General features: G+C 41.3%; 1 protein-coding gene across 1 annotated transcript in view; it reads right to left on the bottom strand.

Annotated features, from left to right (window-relative positions):
• Nucleotides 1-15,283, bottom strand: part of RALY (RALY heterogeneous nuclear ribonucleoprotein) — a 239,627-nt gene that overhangs the window by 155,579 nt on the left and 68,765 nt on the right. Inside the window, exon 2 of the mRNA XM_040436068.1 lies at nucleotides 6,788-6,859. The gene's annotated coding sequence lies outside the window, so the exon portion shown is untranslated. The remainder of the gene's footprint in view (nucleotides 1-6,787; nucleotides 6,860-15,283) is intronic.

Below are 15,283 nucleotides of genomic sequence, written 5' to 3'. Positions count from 1 at the left end.
AAGTGACCCCTTTTGTAGTCGGGTCCAAACACAATTAGACAGGGCCAGGAATACCATATTGCGGCACATTATACCACCCTAGCAAAGCCAAATACCACAATCCATCACAAAATACTGCCAGCAGCACAAAATGCATCCCCAAAAACTTCCCCTGGCTGTCCTTGAGGAGGGGTTGGGCAGCCCCCTTGACCATCAGCCCACCAGGAATTTTCCCTGTAGGGTCTATGGCCAATCAACCCATGTCTGTAGTAGATGTGTAAAAGACAGCACAGATTTACTAATCCTGTTTAATATGTTGATAGTGTAAAATATGTGCCAAATGTATCACAGTGGCTGGATGATACATTTGGTTCATGGCTAGACTCTTTTGTCCAGCTTTTTACCAACCATTGGTTGGCTTACTTTATGACAAAACGTTGGCTCATGTTGTCTCATCTTGCGCCATGGCTATGTCTGCTAAGCCACAAGCTGGAAACCTGAAGCAGATGAGCTAGGCACAGCGGATTATTTTTGGCACCTTTACCATGAGGTAGAATCCAATTTTCCTCATTTTAAATTAAAATTAAAGGGCATCCATCAGCAGATTTGTGCCTATGATAGTGGCTGACCTGTTGCATTTGTGCTTGGAAGCTGAAGGCATCTGTGTTGATCCTATGTCCATATGTGAATAGGAGAAAATGAAGAAAAAGGGGGAACCAATCCTTCGGCACTGCAAGCATGTAGAGAGAGGTCTTCAAAGTAGAATCGATATTCCTTTATTTACAGTTGACGCGTTTCAAGGGTGAAACATTTTTTTTTTTTTAAATCATAGCTCATGTAACACATGTTTTATTTGGAATTGTCCTGATGAAGGGGGCACTGCGCCCTTGAAACACGTTGACTGTAAATAAAGGAATATCAATACTACTTTGAAAACCTCTCTCTACATGCTTGCAGCGCCGAAGGATTGGTTCCCCCCTTTTTCTTCATTTTCTCCTCTTCAAGTTTCTCTGGTGCTCCTATAATCGAGACCAGAAGGAACCAAGGCAGCAGCATAGCATCCCCTGGTGCTGGTGGGGCTATATACCAGCAAGGCGATAATAGCTGGTGTGACCCCTCACAACAGCCTTCGGTAAGCACAACCATTACCTTTATTTGCATACTTACCCAGACAATACCACACATCAGGCGCTGTTTTCCTCTTTTTTTTTTCTAGTATTTTTATTTATATGTCCATATGTGCTCACGTTGCTAAGAAAAATGATATTTTTATGTATGCTAATGAGCCTCTAGGAGCAATGGGGGTGTTGCCATTACACCTAGAGGCTCTGCTTTCCCTGCAGCTGCCGCACCCTCTGCACTTTGAGAGAGCCATGCAGGCATGATCACGTTTTCACTGCCTGGTCCTGTCACTTAAAGTGGAGAGGTCACGGCAGTTGCAGAGAAAGCAGAGCCACTAGGTGTAACGGCAACGCCCCCATTGCTCTTAGAGTCTTATTAGCATACATTAAAATATATTTTTTCTCAACACAGACGCCTTCTGCTGCCAAGTGCACATGTAACAGGTCATCCAGTTTCACAGGTACAAATCTGCTGACAGATGCCCTTTAATTCCTGACTCCAATTATTTTAATTAAAATGAATGCCTGGATAAAGAATCTATCTCCATTATTCTTTGGCATATGCAATTTTATTACTTTTATTACTTTTATATCCAGGTCCCTTTCAAATTCTATCTTGACCTCCACCACTACTATAGAGCTGAATTTAACGTTCCTACTTTATAATAAAAATTGAGATGACTCTGTCTATTCTCTCCCGGTCTATACAGCAAACATGAAAACTGAGCTACAGGAAAAAGAAGTGTCAGCCTCTCATGGCTGCTCTAGTGGTTTCCTTTTTTATGAAGATTGTAACAGAACTCACTAAAAAGTTTTAGAAAATCTGTTTACAATAAAGACATGATTTGAAGAACCTGGCAGCATGTGGCATTGAAAGGCACTGATCGCTGTGTTACTTACAGTGGGATGCGAAAGTTTGGGCAACCTTGTTAATCGTCATGATTTTCCTGTATAAATCGTTGGTTGTTATGATAGAAAATGTCAGTTAAATATATCATATAGGAGACACACACAGTGATATTTGAGAAGTGAAATGAAGTTTATTGGATTTTCAGAAAGTGTGCTATAATTGTTTAAACAAAATTAGGCGGGTGCATAAATTTGGGCACTGTTGTCATTTTATTGATTCCAAAATCTTTAGAACTAATTATTGGAACTCAAATTGGCTTGGTAAGCTCAGTGACCCCTGACCTACATACACAGGTGAATCCACTTATGAGAAAGAGTATTTAAGGGGGTCAATTGTAAGTTTCCCTACTCTTTTAATTTTCTCTGAAGATTAGCAACATGGGGGTCTCAAAACAACTCTCAAATGACCTGAAGACAAAGATTGTTCACCATCATGGTTTAGGGGATGGATACAGAAAGCTGTCTCAGAGATTTAAGCTGTCTGTTTCCACAGTTAGGAACATATTGAGGAAATGGAAGACCACAGGCTCAGTTCAAGTTAAGGCTCGAAGTGGCAGACCAAGAGAAATCTCGGATAGACAGAAGCGACGAATGGTGAGCCACAGTCAGAGTCAACCAACAGACCAGCACCAAAGACCTACAACATCATCTTGCTGCAGATGGAATCACTGTGCATCGTTCAACCATTCGGCGCACTTTACACAAGGAGATGCTGTATGCGAGAGTGATGCAGAGGAAGCCTTTTCTCCGCCCACAGCACAAAAAGTGCCGCTTGAGGTGGGCTAAAGCACATTTGGACAAGCCAGCTTCATTTTGGAATAAGGTGCTGTGGACTGATGAAACTAAAATTGAGTTATTTGGCCATAACAAGGGGCGTTATGCATGGAGGAAAAAGAACACAGCATTCCAAGAAAAACACCTGCTACCTACAGTAAAATATGGTGGTGGTTCCATCATGCTGTGGGGCTGTGTGGCCAGTGCAGGGACTGGGAATCTTGTCAAAGTTGAGGGACGCATGGATTCCGGTCAGTATCAGCAGATTCTGGAGACCAATGTCCAGGAATCAGTGACACAGCTGAAGCTGCGCCGGGGCTGGATCTTTAAACAAGACAACGACCCTAAACACTTCTCAAAATCCACTAAGGCATTTATGCAGAGGAACAAGTACAACGTTCTGGAATGGCCAGCTCAGTCCCCAGACCTGAATATAATTGAAAATCTGTGGTGTGACTTAAAGAGAGCTGTCCATGCTCGGAAGCCATCAAACCTGAATGAACTAAAGATGTTTTGTAAAGAGGAATGGTCCAAAATACCTTCAACCAGAATCCAGATTCTCATTGGAACCTACAGGAAGCGTTTAGAGGCTGTAATTTCTACAAAAGGAGGATTTACTAAATATTGATTTCATTTCAATTTTGTGGTGCCCAAATGTATGCACCTGCCTAATTTTGTTTAAACAATTATAGAACACTTTCTGTAAATCCAATAAACTTCATTTCACTTCTCAAATATCACTGTGTGTGTCTCCTATATGATATATTTAACTGACATTTTTTATCGTAACAACCAACGATTTATACAGGAAAATCATGACGATTAGCAAGGTTGCCCAAACTTTCGCATCCCACTGTATGTGTCAATATGTTTACATTTTCTAGAACTTTTGCAAAATGGTTTATTTCAACATGATGCAAACACATCGGGGGTCAGGCATTGTTTATGGGCGGCAGGCTCCCCTCATGCTCTCTACTAATTGGCTGCTTTCTCCCTATGCACAGTAATATTTTAAGTAGTATATTTCTACAAAACTAAAATATATTGACATGTGATCCACTTTTGAAATCAAACTTTGCCAGAGAGGGGTGCGTAAACGATAGGTTCCCTTTAAATAATATGCCATTTCTAGGTTTGTGTGGGACTACTGGGAATATACTGTACGTCCTCAATGTGGGATCTGTTTGGTTCCGACTGCTTACCCTAAGAACGAAGGATCCCCTGATAGCGGATCAGGAGAATAATTTCTTGTGATATCCAATATTAATAAAACCACTTTATTGCTATTAAAAAGACAATTTAAGAAAATGTTTAGAATCATTAAACGCCCTATAAGAAATTCGAAACTCGAAATCACACTTTCAATTTATGTAGATCTTTCTATTAGTTAATGGTACAATATTTTTTTTTTATGTGGCACCATGCCGTTTTTTTTTTTTTAAAGGAAAAACCTTTTACAATGATATATGGTCTGCAGAATTGTCTAAAGTGAATGTGATAAATCTACCTTAGTAATGTGGAAACTAAAATGGTAATACGTTCCCTTCATCATTTCTCCTCTCCTTCACCAGCAGTATCATCGGTCACCCAACTCCTCTCGCCCTTCCCACGAACACACAGTCCCCTATCCCTTATTTTCAGTTATGATGGATGAGACTAACTTTCCTCATCCATCCTATGAGCAGGTTCATTTAGGCAGGGGTACTGTTTTGGGTAGACTGTGCTCTATTTTTTCCCAGCTTCCTCTGGGTTGGCTCGATGGATGCGCTTCATTAAAGTTATTTTTTTTTCCTCTCCCTTTTGTTGAGGGATCAATATTTTCATCATTACCACACTCACTCTCCTTATAACCCTTCCCCCCCATCTGTACACTGTGCTGAGAGAAAAGGTTACAGAGAGTATATAGAAAGCGACAGTGAGATTTGTCTAAGTTCACTGGTCACATAAATGTGTCAGCTTGTCAAAGAATACATGCTGTCATTTACAGACCATTCACCGTGACATGGGCACATGAACGGTTATCTCTGATTACCTGAGGTACGAGTTTTTATCTTTGGTCTCCTTCATTTGCAAGATTAGTGGCAAAAACTATGCCTCATTAGTGTTACTTAAAGAGGACCTTTCACCTGGAAAAACATTGTGAACTAAGTATGCTGCCATGGAGAGCAGTGCCCGGGGATCTCACTGCACTTACTATTATCCCTGGGCGCCGCTCCGTTCTCCCGTTATCCCCTCCGGTATCTTCTCTCACTAAGTTATAGTAGGCGGTGTCTGCCCTTGTCCTGTGGGCGTCTCCTTCTCCTAGGCTGTAGCGCTGGCCAATCGCAGCACACAGCTCACAGCCTGGGAGGTTTTTTTCTCCCAGGCTGTGAGCTCTGCGCTGCGATTGGCCAGCGCTGCAGCCTAGGAGAAGGAGACGCCCACAGGACAAGGGCAGACACTGCCTACTATAACTTAGTGAGAGAAGATACCGGAGGGGATAACGGGAGAACGGAGCGGCGCCCGGGGATAATAGTAAGTGCAGTGAGATCCCCGGGCGCTGCTCTCCATGGCAGCATACTTAGTTCACAATGTTTTTCAAGGTGAAAGGTCCTCTTTAAGGTTTGTTTCCTTAGGATGCACAATAGTCCGTTTTTTTTACTTGCATTTTATATAATCAGCTTTGGCGCCCGTTTTGTGAGACAACAGGAAGTTCATCCTTTTTAGTTGCTTTTTATTATAATTGGCTGCCAGAAAGACCCAAGAAAGGGTGGTGATGGTGTGTGTGTGCGGTGGGGGAATGACTCACTAATGGCAGCAAATATTAACTTTAAAAAAAACTAACATGGCTGACAATTAGATGACTTTCCATTCTAGAAATTGGAGCCATGAAAAGTCTAGAGTGGTGGATTTCAGGAGTAAGAAAAAATAAAAAATAAAATAAAAAAAGACTGCTCTTGCATCCAGCAAGACATGATTCCAACTCCTGTCATGTGTCTAGCTGTATTATACAGGCTATAGACCACAGTTGTAGACTGTGTAGACTATCTGGACATTATATCACATTATGACATCATGAATCACATTATGACACTATTATGTACTGTATAGCGCTATTATTTAGGTAGTATTCTGACTATTACTCTGCATTATTTTCTCCGTGTATGTATGGGTGAGGAATTGTAGTGATGGGGAATTTTGAACATTGATTGATCAGTGGTACTACTGCCAGTTTATACTATGTGTGTCAATATATATTCTATTAATCTAAAGTATATTGATTATATATTATAATTTATGCGCTAAATGTTAAGGGATTAACTACACTGCAACATGTTTTGCGCGACAATTTTTATAACGGTAGTCTATGGTGTCACACTGCGACATGCTGCGACTGCGACGCGACAGTCGCAGAAAAATCAGTCTTGAATAGTTTTTTTGTGATTGTCGTGTCGCAGTCGCAGCATGTTGCATGTCGCAGTGCGACACCATAGACTGCCATTATAAAAATTGTCGCGTGACATTGGTGCAACAAAATGTCGCGTGACAAATGTCGTCGTGTAGACCTAGCCTAATGTTATGCTTGTTTTTTATGGATTGCAGACAGGATTACAAACTTCTTGAAAGATTGAATTATCTGTGCATCTGGCAATTACCCGGCAACACTGAATTTTGATTAATGAGTAATGAAACCCAAATGTAATGTTTCCTGACACTGCTGTCAGTTGATCTGGTGTTCGTTGCTCATGCTATTCAGTAAATTTCTCCTATAACCAACTGATTTATGACCTACAATGAATCATCAAGCAATTTAGACATGATCTGTCTCTGTAAAACCTGGATTATTTAAAATACAGTAAGTAGGGTTGGAGTCTTGTCATCTATGTGTCCAATGGAAGAATCTTTAGGGACAGAAGTAAGTTGCTGGAAAGTACTAATTTGGTGACATTTATGCCCCTGTGAAATCAATGTCGTCCTAGGCGAAGGCCACTTCTGAAGATAATATACCATATGTTCAGTCTTACCTGGTATGGATTGTCTGCTCACAAATGCAGGGAAATATTTGATCTGAAGACACAGCAGATTGCTTATCACACCTATAGACAGAAGGAAAAACATGTCTGCTTAGATGAAAGATGTATAAACAGTGACAAAGAACCACTTTGTGGTCTGAACATTTTTTTTAGAATTCAGTTATATGAATAAGCAAACAGTGCTTATTGTGAGAAGGAGACTGGTTCACCGTGAGAATGTATTCTATAAATTATAGCCATTATGTTCTCAATGATAGTGGTTGAGGTTAAGCAGACGAGAAGATCAAACTTTGTAGATCAAGAAGATGTTTTTCATGTGGAATAACAATTATTTTAAGACCATGATCTTCATGAATCTCTTGGTAACAAGCTTGTGGGTGAAATTAAATGCACTTATTTGTATTAGTAATCCATTAATGCTAATATGTAACATGTGGTCATCTCCATTGAAGTTATGGAGACAGCCAAGCCAGTAACTTGAATTCAAAAGGTGGAATCACATTCAAGAGTGGTCATTCTGTCCCAGGGGTAGATTCGGCATAGACCTTACAGGGAAATTTCCCGGTAGTCCGATGCTCAGTGAGGCCAAACAAGCCCTCCTCTCTGCCACTGGCCGGGTACATAATGAAGTCTCAGCAGTAATTAACTGTGTAAGAATCATATACCCATGTACATCACACGTGACTGTGCTCCTGAATTCAAATGTTATAGCTGCATCTTACCTCCTAAACCCCTTGTCTCCATATCTTAATCAGGGATAACTGGAGGAGGAGGATAGAAAATGGCAGCTATTGATAGCCACCACATAGGGACAGCCACACATTGGGGCAATATCTTAGGCTGCACTGTGGTTCATGGTTCTGCTAGGATTGTATTTTACGCTGTGGTATTGATAACCCCATCTAGTTATGTTGCCCCGCCTTTTGTTAATTTAGACCCGTCTACAACATGGGGCCACTTTTAGTTTTTTTTTCCCCAGGTCCACTTTACGTTCCCAGTCCGTCTGTGACCCGTCCTCTTCTTCTCAGCTGGGTAGTATCACTGCAGGTCCATCATATCACTGCAGGTCCATCATATAAGGTGGATTTGGAAACCCCAGGTCCCTAAGGTGGTGGAGCCACCAGCAATTTGTACAGCCTGATGAATATATAGCAGCAATAAGAAAGGTATGAATGGTTCCACCTTTTTGGTGTTGGTTCAAGTCTCTACACCCAGTGTAGACAAGAAGACCTAAATATTGTTGGTCTGTCATATTTCTTTCATGTTAGACAGAAGGGTAGTTGAAATTTGGGTTGTTTGGTGGTGATGGAGTAGAAAAGGAGTTCTGCTTAGGTTCTTACCTCCCTCGGGGAAGAGAGATAAGACCAACCTGTGCTTGGTGCCTCCTAGCAGCCTGGGGACTTATTGCACATACAGTTACATTCTTCAGACACTTCTACTGTCGGTTTGGAGGATACCTTGGTTTGTTCTATTGAAAAACTACTCAATTGAATGTAATATTGTATGCATTTCACTTAGCTTTTCTCAGAACTGTGAAAATTAGAAATACATCATTAGTGGTGTATATAGAAAAGCTTCATAGCAAAGATTAAACTACAGCTCCAGTTATGGTGCAGGACTTTGCCAACCAGGACAGAAGAACCTGGTGTTTGCTTTGTCCTCCATGCTCAATGACTCTTAAACCTTAACACCATGATGACGATGAGCATTTAATTATCAGGAGGAAGTAGGCAGGAATGGACTATGCGATATTTGCATTGCTGGAGATCAGGTAAGCAAGGTATAGAAAGTACAATATGTTCCATAACCCTAAATGGAACACTATATGTGTTGAGCCTAAAGGCCCCATTACATAGGCTAACAGACCAGACAGTTATCAGGAATTAACCATTTTTCCCAATAAGTGCCTGATCATGACCGGAGGTAAGAGCTGCATTTACATGCAGCAATCATCTCCTCTGTATCATATAGATTCTTTGTTTCTGGTCAACAGATCCTTACTTACACAGAAAGATCTGCTGCCCAGAAACAATGATTGTGGGTGCCGCATTAATGATACCTCGCCCGATAAATAAGCGTTTGCTCATTCATTGGCTGATTGTCAACATTTTAACAGGGTAATTAATCAGGAATGAGCATTTGTATGAACATTTGTTCCCAATAATCGACCCTTGTAAGAGGGTAACCTGTTAAGTTAAGGTAACCTACTGTATAGTCAGTAAATAGTATACTGATCAACGGTAATCATCTCAGGACAGCCATGACCTAGTGCGGTGAAACCATTCTAAAGCACACATGAGATTTTTAACATTCATTGGTGACACAACTCATTCTCTTTTAATATATCAATGTCATAACTGTGGATATAAAAGCAAATACAAATACTATACAGTCGTACTCGCATATAATTGTGGTTCATACACTGTCTATCTTTGTCATATCACACATAAGCAGCTCTCAGCATCACATAGGGGCCTCTAGCAGCTTTCTGACAAGTTGCATCTGATCTGACATTAGAATTTAAATCCATCCAGTAAATCTTTCCTCCTTTAGGGAACTAAACACATCCCACAGGACCCAACACTTGGGACAATAATGTTGGCGAACCCAGTCAAGTTAATGGCAGACGTGATCCTTTACTCTTCAAATACTATTAAGCTATAAGAAAAAGATATTCTTGTGAAGATCACATAGATGTTCAAGTGGTACTGTTCTATGTAGTTCAAGGGCATAGAAGCCATAGGCAGGTATTATAACTATTCATTTTCAATAAAAGGAGAATACACTTTAAGTGAAACAACTGTTTTGAAGCAGCTTCAAAGAAACAGAAATTCTTTAATAGATGTTGTAATGGGAAATGCTCTTAAGAGTGTATTGATCTGCTTAAGAGCAAAAAGAGATGACAAAGTAGGGTTAATTGTACACTTTTGTGTAAGTATGTGGATCACGATAGAACCTATTCATTTTTATTGGACTCAAATAAGTGCCTAATGCCGTTTAATGCAAAATTAGTCTTCATCCATGGGCATAACTATAGGTCCCTTTGCCCCATGTGAGAAGGTCTGTACTATTAAAGATGTGTAAATGTTGAAGGGTCCTGTAACAGATCTTGCATCAAGGCCTAGGAACTTAAAGTTATGCCCCCCTGTCATTTCAGTCTCTTAAAACAGCTGATCTGCAGGAGAGCTAGGAGTCTAACCCCCACCAATCAGATATCCTGAGGATAGGTCATCAGTATTAATTACTCTTATAAGCCCTTTAATAAGTCGGTCCTTCTACACCACTATTGATTGCACTCCATCATACATACACATACATTTACCCAAGAACTACTGTATCAAACAAGCAATACAGGAGCAGATTTAGACAAAGTGGGCAAAAATAAAAGTGGGCCCCAAGCTGAAATATGGTACCAGCGGCACAGTCACATATTATAATACTATATGTGGTAGGCTTTGTATTTGGCACTCTGGTAGCGGAGGGTGCTCTGCGGTAGGGTAGCACTCCCATATATATTAAAGAAAAAAAAAACTGTACAAAGACCAATATTACCACTATATGCAAAATAATACTGCCCCACTATGACCACTACCGTTACAACTAAATGGTGACTGAATAATTCCACCTTACTGCTACTGAATAACAACTGATATACACAGATGACCAATTTGACCACTATACAGTGACCGAATAATGGTAAGTACCAGTTCTACACAGGCGCTCTGAAGGCCATCTGAGTAAATACTATACAGGTAGCTCCAGTGACAGGTGACGGTAACAGTAGTAGTACCCCTGTTAGGGCCCACACAGTAAGAAGGCTACCCTTGTGTCCCCCCACATAGTAATAATGCCCCCTTTGTAATAATCCCTTTTGTGCCCACAACACAGTAGAAATGTCTATCTTTGTGCCCCCTATAAAGTAATGTTTGTTTAGTGTCCCCTTGAAAATAATAAAGGTGATCATTTTAAAGCTGTGGGGGCACACAGGGGACTTTCTGTCATAAAGCAGTAATAACAACCCACATTGTGTCCCCCACAATAAAAATGCCTACCTTTGCACCCCATAATAGGTAATAGTGGCCCCTCTTAAACAAATAAATACTGACCCCTCATATCCAAGTAAATACTGCCTGTTCATAGCTAAATACACAGTTCCCCCTCAGAACATTAAGTGTGGGATGCTTCAAAGATTTTCTGGAGTCACGTCTCTTTTGTGTGATGCTCCTCCAATTTGTATGATTCTCCACTAATTTTGTGTGTCGCCCCTCACCCCACTTGTACACTTTGGGTGCCAGGGCTGCATCTAATGATGTAGAATCACAGGACCACACACATTTACAGTACATGGGTAAAAGCAGCCCTCCATGCCATGCCTGGGAAATTTGGCAGCTCTTCCAGGACTCCTTTTACTGGAAGAGTTGGCAAGTATCAGTTTTACTTATCTTTCACGATTCTATGACCAGTACATCGTCTGAGGACTCATCTGGCCAGCAAAATCAGGGCCAAAGCACAGGTAGCTCAAGATGATGAGGTAATTGAGCTGCTTGTGCCAGAATGTTGACCTCCTGTGCAAGATTCTGTAGTTTGTAGGCCACAGGCCTAAAGTGGCGTGTGGCCTAGAGAATGGCAGGGCCTATGGTTCTCTATGATAGTGGGTGAAGAAAGTGGTGCTCGTGGGGCACCAGGTCAAAAGTCTGGTACCCAATATTTCCAGGTGGTACTCCTGGAAATGGGGATCCTGGCAATTGTCCAATTTGCCACCTCCCCAGTTCCAGCCGTGAGGTAATAAAGGGCCAATCCTGGATGAGAAAAAATGGTCTACATTTTATTCTTAGAAGCAGCTCCAGTCTTTTCCATAGGCTGTGTCTGGTAATGCAGCGCATTCACATACACTTAAATATAATGCAAAATCAGACATAACCACAAGGTACTGTTTTGCAAAAAAATATATTCTTTTTTTCCTCCCAAACCATCTTATAAAACTTGCAATTATGTAATTTTATAGTAAAGTGCACCTTTCGTATTTCTTTGCCGAGTTTCTGTTGATGGTATAGAAGTGTAATGTATTACAGCAAAAGTGCAGCCTCAATTTAAGGCTACTTTCACACTCGCATTTGGATCTGCACAAACGCATCCGTTCAGATAATACAACCGTCTGCATCCGTTCAGAACAGATCCGTTTGTATTATCTTTAACATAGCCAAGACGTGAACACCATTGAAAGTCAATGGAGGACGGATCCGTTTTCTATTGTGCCATAGGAAATGGATCCGTCCCCATTGACTTACATTGTGTGTCAGAACGGATCAGTTTGGCTCAGTTTCGTCAGACGGACACCAAAACTCTGCAAGCAGCGTTTTGATGTCCGCCTCCAAAGCGGAATGGAGACAGAACGGAGGCAAACTGAGGCATTCTGAGCGGATCCTTTTCCATTCAGAATGCATTAGGGTAAAACTGATCCATTTTGGACCGCTTGTGAGATCCCTGAACGGATCTCACAGACGGAAAGCCACAACGCCAGTGTGAAAGTAGCCTAACACAAAACCTCTCCTTTTGATTTTGACCTTAGTTGTTTACATGAAAGAATCAATGCTGTTAGCTTTTCCACATTAACAATGCTTTAATCTACGAACATAAAGCAGGCCAGAAAAAATGCTAAGAGAATATCTGCTAATGGAAGCACAGTAGATTCTTCCGTTGCGCTCTTCCCGACCTCTGTATGGTAACGGCTGCTTGTCTGTTGACTAATGTCTAGCTATTCAATAACTGTAATTCAATGCAATCATGGCGGCCCTCGCTTTTCTAACTTGATGATGTATGTGTAGAGATTGATTGTCATCATCGGATAGGACAAAAAAATTATTCTGGCACTATACCCACTGAACTTGTGTTTTTCCAGGAATCTTTGTGCAGAAATCCTGTCAATAACAGTGCAGTCTCTGCAGCACAATCCAGATCTGGATGCTGCTTCTCAAAAAGATGGAGAGAGATGTATATTGACTAGTGGTTATAGATAAGTGCTGCCAGACAGTGAGCAGCCTCAGATAATCATGCTATATGAAGAGGGATCTTCCCTTTGTCTGCTAACGCATCACAGCAGTGCAAGATAGATGAGCAGGAAATATCTGAAGACCAGCTGGGTCCAGCGCTCTATCACCAAACGCAAACACTAATTAATCCCTGGAGAAATCACTTGTTAAGCTCATTAATCAACTTCCCCAAAGATCCTACTTAGAGAAAAAACACTAAAGGGTGTTTGAGATGTGTGCGAAGCAATGCGGTCAAGTAAATAACATTTCAAGAGATTCTCCAACAGCCCCAGAAAATAATTACGCTTCCTTCTCAGGGTCACTGGGTACAGCTTTATGGTTCTGCCATTGTTGGTTACAGCTTGAAATCCCTCAAGTACGCGATGTAATTATGAAACATTCTTCTACTGATGTTATTTCATTTGAAAAGAAGAAATAGAAAATTGTAGATCTGTCCAAACGACAACTGATTTCACCATGGAAGTGGCATTTGTAGAAAACAGAACATATCTAGGGTTTTGGGGTGGGGGTTTGCTGAATGTAAATACAATTTGAAGCCATGAAAATAGCATATAAAGTATTCTTGGTCCTACTTTAGTGTGCAGTCTATCTCTATGTACGGCCCATGGACTCCTGAATTTGTGAGGGCAGTAGGTCAACTTGTTGCAGTTTTTCCTTAGGCCTTTTGGTCTATATTTCTCCGTTATTTTTATGGCCATGAGACGTGACATAGACACCATGAACTAGAAGGTCTTTAAGTGAGGAGTGCAGGCTACTATTCTGTTGCTGCATTTACAGTATGGGATTTTTGTACAGTCTTCCAGTAGTTCTTTGGGTGGTGGGCTACTACACAAGCTGACTCATCATCATAGAGTAGTCCAGGCTGCTATAGGACAACTTGTGCTTTGTTGTCCCCAGTGATTCCAGACAGTGGTGGAAGCAGCAGGGCAGGATTTTCCTCTGTGTGAGTTTTTTTTTGTGGCTGGTGTACATTCTTGTGAGAGGTTGCAGAACAGAGGCTGTGATATGAAGAGTTTGCTTTTTGGCTCCAGTTCCTCTTTGGTTCTGTAATGTCTTCTATCTGATAAGACATATTACTGCCCTCAGAGATTAAGGAGCCCATGGGCAGCACGTGGACATAGACTTCACAGTACAGTAGCACAATCTCATTTACAAAGCTGCCCAAAGGCCACACTGTATCACAGATCTATAGGCCCAAAACTGTACCAATATTTGTCACCAATTTCATACCTCACATGGATTGCCACCTCATAAGGATCCTGATATCTCCCCATTCATTTCTTTGAATGCCCCACTAGATTAATTTCAAGCTGGCAGATCAGGAGTATCCTTTCTCAGTGGGCATGTCCTTTCTCATGGGGCATATCCTATCTGCTGCAGATTTCTCCCTGTCATAGTCAGGGTTGCCACCCATAATTTTTCTTTTTTTGGACAATTTATGACATCTTATCCCAAAATCACGGATAGCCAACATTTTTTACGGACAAACTGAAAAACCATAAAGGATGATAAATATCAGAAAATGGAGGGGGGATGGCTGCTTTAGATGCTGCTATAGCCTAAATGGTGACAGCTAGAAATAACTAGTCTTGTTTGAAAGCTGACATTCCAGGCTTTCATACAAGAACAAAATGACAACACTAGCCCAAGCAACAGAGGAGAAATCACAGTTAGAAATCGAGTCGGGAATAATCGCGGGTAAAATCTGCTTTTACTTTCACTTTCAGCTGCATTCACAGCATCCCGTTTTCTATCAGTGATATCTTCCCCTGTACTAAATGTATTGCTGTCATTCTGGTATTGTCTGAAAGCTTGGAATACCAGCTTTCGAACAATACCAAATCAGAGATATGAGCAGTTAAAGAAACCTCCCCTTCAGTCTGGAGGATAATGAGGAAGCAGCTGCAGGAGGAGAGAAAAAAACTGTAAAGAATTTATAGAAATGTGGTATTATCATCAATTTTCTGACCCACATAATAAAATTACGTTATTTTTACCACACAGTGAACATCGTAAAAAAATTTCACAAAACAATGTAAAAAATAGATCGTTTTTTATCTATCCCCTAAAAATAAAAATTTAAATGTTATTTAACTTAACCCCTTCACGCCCAGCGCTGTACATGTACGGCGCTGGGTGGGTGTTTAAAGATGGCGCCCGTTCCTGCCGGCTGTGGGCGACATAGCCGAGGGTGGCCGCCTGCTTCTTTTAGCAGACACCCGCAGCTCATGTCCGCAACCGGCAGTAATGCCGATCGCGGACATTTAACCCCTTCAATCCTGAACACGGCATCTGAGCGCGCTGAAACCGAAAGTGCGTACTTTCAGTTATGCTCCGGCTCCCCGTGTGGCGATCGGAGGAGCTGGAGTGTGTATGCAGCAGCCCCTGTCTTTATGAATGACAGGAGGCTGCTGCATAGTATTTCCTATGGAGCCCT

The sequence above is a fragment of the Bufo bufo genome, chromosome 6 (assembly GCF_905171765.1).
Source record: "Bufo bufo chromosome 6, aBufBuf1.1, whole genome shotgun sequence".
Taxonomy (NCBI): Eukaryota; Metazoa; Chordata; class Amphibia; order Anura; family Bufonidae; genus Bufo; species Bufo bufo.
This window is presented reverse-complemented; position numbering and strand designations above follow the sequence as displayed.